We start from the raw sequence: 9,086 nt of genomic DNA on the forward strand, positions 1-9,086 counted from the left end.
AATCTAAAGATTCGAACAGACACGGGTCTTTATAAAGCTGATTTCATAAATACGAAATTGCAGCATAGAAATTACAGCTGAGTTGAGAATCCTTGAAACGTGGACGCCGGATTGCCAACGCCAGGAACGCCGATCATTGGAGCAAGCGTTGGTGTTTCTTCACACCTGGGTCCCCGGGAGCAAATCGTGGCACTCTGGCTGTGTCCTCAGGATGACTGACACCACGTCGGGAGGCTTGACCACTTTGAAAGGCATTGTCACCTCAGAGACAGATTTTCCTTGTATAGCGTTCCTGACTTTTTTAGTTATCATTTGGGACTCTAGGTGATTCTGGAAACGATTTGTCCTTCTGGCCCTGGATGGGGATGCGTCTTCTGCCGGCGGCCCGTGTCCATCTGGTGGGCGCTTGCTTGCCCGAATCACAGGACCTGCCGACATCTCCTGCCCCTGTAGTTTTATGTAAATAATTTGGCCATCTCAACACCCTGTCTCTACCCGAGGAGGGGACAGGCCCCGCAGGCTCACACACGCGTGTGCCCCGAGCAGCTCTTCGGACGGTGGTGTGGGGAACTGACAGCCGCCTTTTAATTTCCTCCAAAGTCTGGTGGAGTGAAAACAGCAGTGAGCAGCTCAGTCCCTGCTCGGACCGCGAGGAAACGTCAGGAGTGGCCGGTGCTCCCAGGGCGAGCGGTCGAGGGGCCCAGATGGGGCCCAGGCTGGGTGGGTCAACCCTGCTGGGAATAATCATGGGTGCCGTTGATTTCGTGGAGCTGATTAAGAACGTATCAAACGGGGAAACTGAGGGCCTACGAAAGCAGAATGGGTTAACTGTCCAACCTGCTGCTTCGGGACAAGATACGCAACCTCGAGGTCAGGGATTCGTGGCATGTGCAGACAGTATGCCCAACCTCCTGATCAGTGACTCACTGATTATGTTCCATCTGGTGGGGGAGGGCGAGATGGGAGCCGCGTGCTGCCACCACCCACTCTGTGCCTGGGAGAGGATGCTGGGGTCTCCCTGGAGTGGGGTGAGGCTTCCCCGGGGCCCAGACCTCTTCCTGGGTTGGTGCCTGCTCTGTCCCTCCCTGGCTCCCTCCCCGGGTGGGGGAGAACGGCCCCAGGACCCGGTGCGGACGGTTCTGCAGGTTCCGGTGAACGTGAAAGGGGTCGGTTCCCTCCAGGGACCAGGCCACCAAAAGAGCAGCCTCGTGCTGTTACATTTCCAGAGGGGTGACACGCACACTGCTTTCTCCAAGGAACAAAGTGTGCAGATCAGAATGCGGTCTGTTCCAGCTCAAGCTCCACCACCCACCGTCCCTTCCCTGAAACCCTGGGACCAGATAGAGCTCACCATTCAGGGGCGCCTGGGTCCGCTGAGCGTCCTACTCTTGAGCTCAGGTCATGCTCTCGAGGCTCAAGGCACTGAGCCCCACTTCAGGCTCTGCACAGAGCATGGAGCCTGCTTGGGATTCTCTCTCTCTCTCTCTCTCTCTCTCTCTCTCTCTGTGCCCCTCCCCCACTTCCTCTGCCCCGCCCCCTCTCTCAAAATAAATAAATAAACATTAAAAACAAACAAACAAACAAACCCAGACTTCTATAATTCAGAATTCTCCCCCTGGATTTTTGTTCTTTTAAAAGAGAGCAGGAGGGGCAGAGAGAGAGCACAAGCAGGGGAGCGGCAGAGAGATAGGGAGGGAGGGAGAGAGAGAATCCCAAGCAGACTCTGTTTTTAGCACAGAGCCCGATGCAGGGCTCGAACTCACAAACTGTGAGATCATGACCTGAGCCAAAATCATGAGTCAGTTGCCTAATCGACCGAGCCACCCAGGCGCCCCAATGTCCGCCCCCCCCGGATTTTTAGGGAGATGATAGGCTGCACGTTCCATGTACAATGGGGCAAGACAGCAGAGCCCCATCGCCACATGTTTCAACCTTTCAGAAACAACACATGAGGATTTTCACCTTAGGCCGGCACACAAGGACCCTGATTTGCCTTATTTCAGTTCAGGTTATGCCAACAAACGAGTCTACAACCAACTTTCTGATTATGGAGGATTTGGGTTTACGTTATCGTGCAGGAGACATAGTAGATGTATGTAAACATCACCATTCGTTCGTTTCCTTTGCCAAGCATTTAAGGTCCGCCTTGAGGTGTAATTTCTGTACAGTGAGATCCATCTGTGTTGAATGGGCATTTCCATGAGTTTTGACAAATGTACACACCCACTTAACCTGTCCACATCTCTTTCCTTGCAAACAGCACCCACCGTCCTGCTTTCTGGTGCTCAGTCGCCCCTGTCCGGGGTGGGGCGTGGGGGGCGGGTAGCCACGGCCACTCTGGTCGCTGTGGAGCACAGCCACCTCGTCTCCAGCACCGACTGCACGGATCGGGTGGCGTCTACTCTTTGTGTCCAGCTTCTTTCGGTCAGCACAGAGTTTCTGGGACTGAGCCACGTTGATTCTATTGCGGAGGGGTATTTGTTGTGTGCACAAACCACAATCCTTTTATACTCTCCATTCTCATGATGGATGTTGGAGCGAAAAAAGAGTAGCTCTTAATTTTGATAAAGTGCAACTTACCATTTTATTTTATCTTTTTTTCATTTGCGGGTGGTATTTTTGGTGTCCTCCTCTCTAAGAAATCCATGCCTGCTCCAAGGTCTCAGAAATATTCTCATGTGTTTCTAGAAGTATTATGGCTTTAGCTTTAGTGTGGGGGTCTACGATCCATATTTAGTAAGTTCGTTTACTCTATTCCATATGGATATCCAATTGATCTCGGGTCCGGTGGTTGAAAAGATGATCGTTTCCCATTGAAAGGACATCTTTGTCTAAACCATCAGACCCCCTGAATGTGGGTCTGCGGTTGGGGTCTCTACTCTGTTCCTCTGATCTACACGCCCAGAACTCTGTCGTGATTAGTATAGCTTTATGGTAAGTCTTTTTTTTTTTTAATTTTTTTTAAACATTTTATTTATTTTTGAGACAGAGCATGAACAGGGGAGGGTCAGGGAGAGGTGGACACAGAATCTGAAACAAGCTCCAGGCTCCGAGCCGTCAGCACAGAGCCCGACGCGGGGCTCAAACTCACAGACCGCGAGATCATGACCTGAGCCGAAGTCGGCCGCTCAACCGACTGAGCCACCCAGGCGCCCCTGGTAAGTCTTGACAGTAGGCAGTGTGAGTACCCAGCTTTGTTCCTCTTCAAGAGCGCTCCAGCCAGCTGGAATTGGAGTGGAATCACATTAGATCTAAAGATCAGCCAAGGAGAAACGACCTCGTGGCATTGGCAAATCCTTCACCCCCGAGCACCTCGCATCCCCTGTCCTCTGGTTTCCGTGGGTCTCCCTTCTCGACAGTTCCCCATGCTTTGTGGTTTCCATCCTGGGAGGTCTCCTGTGGCATTTATTCATAAACGTTTCAAGTTTTATGCTATTGTAAGTGGAAATGATTTAAAGTTTTGTTTTGAAATGCCAGTTTCTGAGATACAGCAATGCAGTTGATTCCTGAATATGGATGTGTATTTCATGACTGTGTGAAATGTGTTTATTTGGTAGTGTTTTTTGTAGCATCCTTAGAATTTCCTATGTCAATGATCACGTTGCCTACAACCAAAGGCAGTTTTACTTCTCCCTTTCCAGTCTGTATGCCCTTACTTTCTTTTTCTTGTTTTTGCTGTGCGGACAGATCTGTAGTTCAACGTGGAATAGGAGGGGTGAGAGTGAACACTCTTGCCTTGTCCTGAAACTCAGAAATCCAGCAGTGCCTGTCAGCACTGGCATGGTCTTTGTGTACGTTCTTCGCAGACGTACTTTATGAGACTCAGGGAGACACCCCTTATGTTCAGTGTGCAAAGAGTTTTCTTTTTTATCACAAAGAGGATGCCAGATTTTGTCAAATGCCTTTTCTGAACCCATTGACCTGATGATGCAGAATTGGAAATGACTATGGGGCACCTGGGTGTCTCAGTCGGTTGAGTGTCTGACTCTTGATTTCAGCTCAGGTCATCATCTCAGTGTTTGTGGGATCGAGCCCCAAATTGGGCTGTGTGCTGACAGCTCGGAGCCTGCTTGGGATTCTCTCTCTCTCTCTCTCTCTCTCTCTCTCTCTCTCTCAATAAATAAACTTAACAAAAAAAGAACTGGAAACAACTAAATTTGCACCATGATGTGTCTATCAGGTGTCTATGACTCAGACATTAAAAACATCTAGGGAGACTTTTCAGTTGTATCAGAAAGCACTGATGTTATAATGCTGGGTGTTTTTTTCTTTTTCTCTTTCTTTCTTTCTTTTCCTTCCTTCCTTCCTTCCTTCCTTCCTTCCTTCCTTCCTTCCTTCCTTCCTTCCTTCCATCTTTCCTACTTTTCTCTTCTTTTCTTTTCTCTTCTTTTCTTTTCTTTTTTCTTTTCTTCTCTTTTGAGAGAGAGCACAAGCAGAGGAGAGGGACAGAGGGAGAGAGAGAATCCCAAGCAGGCTCAATGCCCAGCACAGAGCCCAACGAGGGGCTCAATCCCATGACTCTGGGATCAGGACCTCAGCTGAGATTAAGAGGGTCCACCCTGTGGGCGCCTGGGTGGCTCAGTTGGTTAAGCGTCCAGCTCTGGTTCAGGTCATGATCTCATGGTTTCATGAGTTCGAGCCCCACATCAGGGTCTGCACTGGCAGCACGGACCCTGCTTGGGATTTTCTCTCTCTCCCTCCCTCTCTGCCCCTCCCCTACTGGTGCTGTCTCTATCTCTTTCAAAATAAATAAAGTTAAACTTTTTTTTTTCAATAAAAGAGTTAGACACCCAACTGACTGGGCTATCCAGGCGCCCCATAATGCTGGGTTTTAAAAGAGGAGTCAGAACTGTGTGTATGGCTTGACCAGAGTGCTAGGTGAGGAGCTAGGTGTAAAGGCTACTTAGCAAAAGTGCTGTCAGCTAGGGCTTGGTTTGTCTGGAGTGAAATTATGAGCCATAGTTCCTCCGAAGCAGACTCTGTGTGCAACTCTACAGACTTCGAATCGCCTATGATGAGCATATGACTTTCCTAAGGAGAGTCTCCGTAAGCGGGCACAGCACCACCCAATCACAGCGACCCCGTGCGCATTTCTCGCCCGTTCTGCCGCTGTGGCCTCAGCGTCCCGAGGACATTTGCCAGCTTCTTCCTGGAGCTCAGGGTACTGCCAAGCATGGGGAAGGCGTCCGATGAAGATTTGTTGAATGAATCCGTGAATGAGTAAAGGAATGAATGAATGAATGAATGGACGAGGGCAAGGCCGCATGTGCTGTTGGGGGTCACCAGGTCTTGGGGTCCTGGCCCTGCACCTGCTGGCTGTGTGGAGCTGGCCAGCTCTTTACTCCCAAAGCTCAGTTTTCTCATCTGCAAAACAGAGCTACATGCCTCATGCCAAGACTGTTTATGAGGACTTAGATGCAAGAATTGTAAAGGCCTCACACACGGTGGGTGTCTGCAAAGCGATAGCTGTTACTGGGGAAAGCTGATTAATGAAGAAAGAATCCAAATAATTCAGAAGGAAAGAAACCTCCCGTTCCCAGAGGAGTGTGAAATAATAAGCCGCCCATTAACTTGCTGATGGCAAATGTCCCTCTGGCTGAAGCGACAGAGTCCAGCCCCTCACCAAGGGGACACAGTCCTGGGTTCCCTTCGCTGCGTGTCTGGCCAGGCTCTCTGCAGAAAATTGACTGGAGCCAGCCCTTGAACACAGCGTGTTCTATAGAAAGGACTAGGGGTGACTCAGCCGGTAGTGGTATTGCAAATTGATTGCTACACAGTTAAAACATGCATTGCAACTACAAAGTGCAATCCATCCATCCATCCATCTGCTGAAGGATGGCTTTTAAGCATGTTTGTGGGCAGGGAATCCCCTGTGTAAACCTCCCAACCATCCAATAGTCTGAATCCATAAGTAAATCGGTTACTATCTTAAACTAAGTAGTGATATGGTATTTAGTTGCTAATGTGCTGTCCTAAAAAAAAAAAAAAAAATGGCTGACAGCCTGTTATTAACAGAAGACTGGACCAAACTCTCTCCTGGGAGCCCAGAGAGCATCCAGCTAAGCAGGCTGGGTGGGGGCAGGCTGGCTGCCACCAAGGAATCAACATCACAGCTCTGGCTACCTCCACCCCCCTCCTCTGCCCTCTCACACTGAGGGGTCAGATCCAGACCCAGATGCTGGGGGGGGGGGGGGCAGGCCTCTCCTGGAGCCTGTTAAGTGGGCTTTGCAAAACGTATGTAATAAGTTGCAAAAGTTAAATAATGCTATTTTTATTTTGGCAAAGGAAACATAGACATGGGACAGCATTCCACAGGTAACGAAGGGCACACAAGAAAAAGTAAGCCTCCCTTTTACCCGTGATTTCATGAGTGTGGCTTTTAATATCGGTGATGTTAGTGGTCAGCGTCTCTGAAAGTCAGGCCCCCAGGACCCGGGCATGGCGAGGGCTCTGACAGGTTATTTATTCACGTGGCACATATTTGTTCTTTCTCGGTGGCAGGCTACACCTGTGTGCCTGAGGGGGGGGGGGGTGCGGTCAACAGGCAGAGGGGAAGGGAAAGCTGACATGGTGCTGTGCTCGGTGGGTCAGGGGGTCTGAAGGAGGAAGGAGCATGTGAGAGGCCGAAGGGCCGGAAGAAGCCAGTGAAGCTGCCTCTGGGGCAGAGAGACAAAGAAGGCTGCCAAGGACCCGAGGTGGCCATGGGCTCCACGCATCGTCAGGTGGGCACCTGGGAGTGTGAGCCTCGGGAGGCAGGGGTGAATCCGGAACCCGTTGCCGTCTGCGGGGGTTGCGATAGCCCTTCCCAGCGCAGCAGCAGACACGTGGAGAGAGTGTGAAGCGATCGTCTCAGGACCATCAGCAGGGAGTGTGCACACAGGAAGGGGGAGCCGGGACCAAGCCTGGGGACCCCAGGACTTCAGGCAGGGTGCCAGGAGGGGCAAGCAAAGGAGGCAGAGGGGGTGGGCAGCCAGGGGGAGGACCAGGACTGCAAATGTCCTCATCAGCGGGCAGACCCTATTTCTGGGGGGTAATCGGGTGGGTGGGAGCCTGGGCTGGGGACTGGCTGCTGAATGACGAGGCCAGCACTAACCGTGAGAATGGCCCCGTCAGGGTGCGGGCAGCACAGCTGAGGGCACTTGAGGCAGACTGGCCAGCTCCTAGGAGAAGCATCAGCAGCAAAGGAGCAGAGACGGGAGGGCGCAGAGGGGCGGAAGACACAGGGGGACTTGACAGGATATGAGACACTGCAGCCTGCTTGTGAGCTGATGGCGGGGACCGAGAGGGGGCGGTGGGCTGGGTGGAGGAAGGACTGCAAATCCTTCCTTCCGGAGGTGGAGGGCAAGCCTGTCCACCAAGTGGGAAGGCCCGCTGGGGGCTTGGAGACGGGGGTGGGGAGGGGCCAGACAGGGGAGCCAGGAGGGTGGGTGCTGGGCGAGGAGGGTGCCAGGGCAGGGGCTGGGTGTTCTCCGACTCAGGCACAGCCTCTGAGTGAGCCAGCGCACACGCACGCAGGGGTGCGGAGGTGGTGGAGGTGAGGCGGGAGAGGCAGCCTGTGGACAGGTGAACAGGCAATGCCACTGCTTAGGAGGCAGGTTCCAGGCATCAGTGATGTCTCTGCATTTGCTTTCTACGAAGGGCATCCTTGGCACGTGCAGATTTCTGAAAAGGGAAACGAGATACCGTACTGGTCAGGGAGGCTCTGCAACAAGATACCACACAGTAGGAGGCTTCCTACAGAAACGTATTCCTCAGGGTTCTGGACGCCCAGAGTCTCAGGCCCAGTCCCCACAGCTCTGGTTTCTTCCTGGCTTGTCCACGGCCACCTTCTGTGTGCTCCCACGACCTCTTCTCTGTTTTCTGCCAGGGGTTGGAGGGTGTGGGTGACAGCAGGTGCTCTGGGGTCTTCCCCTAGAAGTACCTGAATTCTCTTGGAAAACAGACACACCCTCTGGCCTCCTTTAACCATAATCACCTCCTTGGGGTCCCCATGTGCGCATACAAGCATCCTGGGGGATGGGGCTTCAGCTTACCACGTTCGGGTGGGCCCAATTCAGTCTGTCCGCTACCCGTGCTGAATGAATCAGACATCAGTTTCCAAGTCAAAGGGTTTTGGTGGTGACGCGAGGCGGACGCTGTAAGCAGGATCCCCCAATTATCACTAGAGGGGATGCTTTCCTTGGCAAGGGCGCAGCTGCCTGTCACTTCGTGCAGGTGGGGGCTGCCCTCTGTTCTAACGGAGCGGGCGGGGCAGCTGAAGGGCGGCCTGGCGGGGCTGCCCCTGGCTCTGCCCACTCAGCCCTGGCCGGCCACACCGGCATAGCTCTCCTGGGCAGGTGGCCGGCGGCGCTGAGGCCTACTGTGCGCCCAGGCGCAGGTTTACAGTCGCGAAAACACTTCACTGATAACATTTAAATGTGGCCTGCGTGTGTATCCAGTGTGTTGAATAAAAGATTTTCTTCAATTAGCCTTGGGTCTCCTTTGTCGCCTTTTTACAATGGAGCCATCAAGATGCTTGGCAAGTGTGGGTCCCACCCGGTGCCCCAGGGACTGTGTGGTCCGTGTCGGGCTGCCCCGCTGGGGACCACGCAATCCAGCCGCCAGATCCTGGTCCCCAGCCTGCTTCCCGCCCCCAAGAGACCCCAGCTCGGGAGGCCCCTTCACTGACCACGCCCCTGCCCGGAACCGCCCCCACCTCGCTCCGACCACGACCCGGAGATCCCCCGCTTCAGCCCACGCCCACGGCCGTGAGACCTTGGCTCCCGGCCCTGAGACCCCTGCCCCGACCATGCCCTAGCCCCCAAACCCTCCGCTCCGACGACAAGCCCTCCTCCCCGACCACGCTCCGGTTCTGCCCGCCCCCCCCCCCCCCCGCCGCCTCTACCACGCTCCAGAGATCCTCTCCCCAGTACGCCCACCCCCGGGGATTGAGACCCACTGTCCCCAGCCCCTTGCCCCCGACCAGGCCCCGGCCTTGAGCCCACCCACCCCCGCGCCGACCACGCCCCCGAGATCCCCTCCCCAGCCCGCGCCCCGCCCCGCCCCGAGACCCCAGCTATCCGCCCCGAGCCCCAGGCCCCCATCAC

At 53.8% G+C, this 9,086-nt stretch overlaps 1 long non-coding RNA gene across 1 annotated transcript; it reads right to left on the reverse strand.

Moving 5' to 3' along the window:
* Positions 1-6,255: 6,255 nt before the first annotated feature.
* Positions 6,256-8,858, reverse strand: LOC131493612 (uncharacterized). The gene is made up of 2 exons (XR_009252783.1): positions 8,034-8,858; positions 6,256-7,662 (listed from the first exon to the last, which is right to left on the reverse strand). It is a non-coding gene; the product is annotated as an uncharacterized LOC131493612 (long non-coding RNA).
* Positions 8,859-9,086: the final 228 nt, after the last annotated feature.

The sequence above is a fragment of the Neofelis nebulosa genome, chromosome 13, assembly GCF_028018385.1.
Source record: "Neofelis nebulosa isolate mNeoNeb1 chromosome 13, mNeoNeb1.pri, whole genome shotgun sequence".
Lineage (NCBI taxonomy): Eukaryota > Metazoa > Chordata > Mammalia > Carnivora > Felidae > Neofelis > Neofelis nebulosa.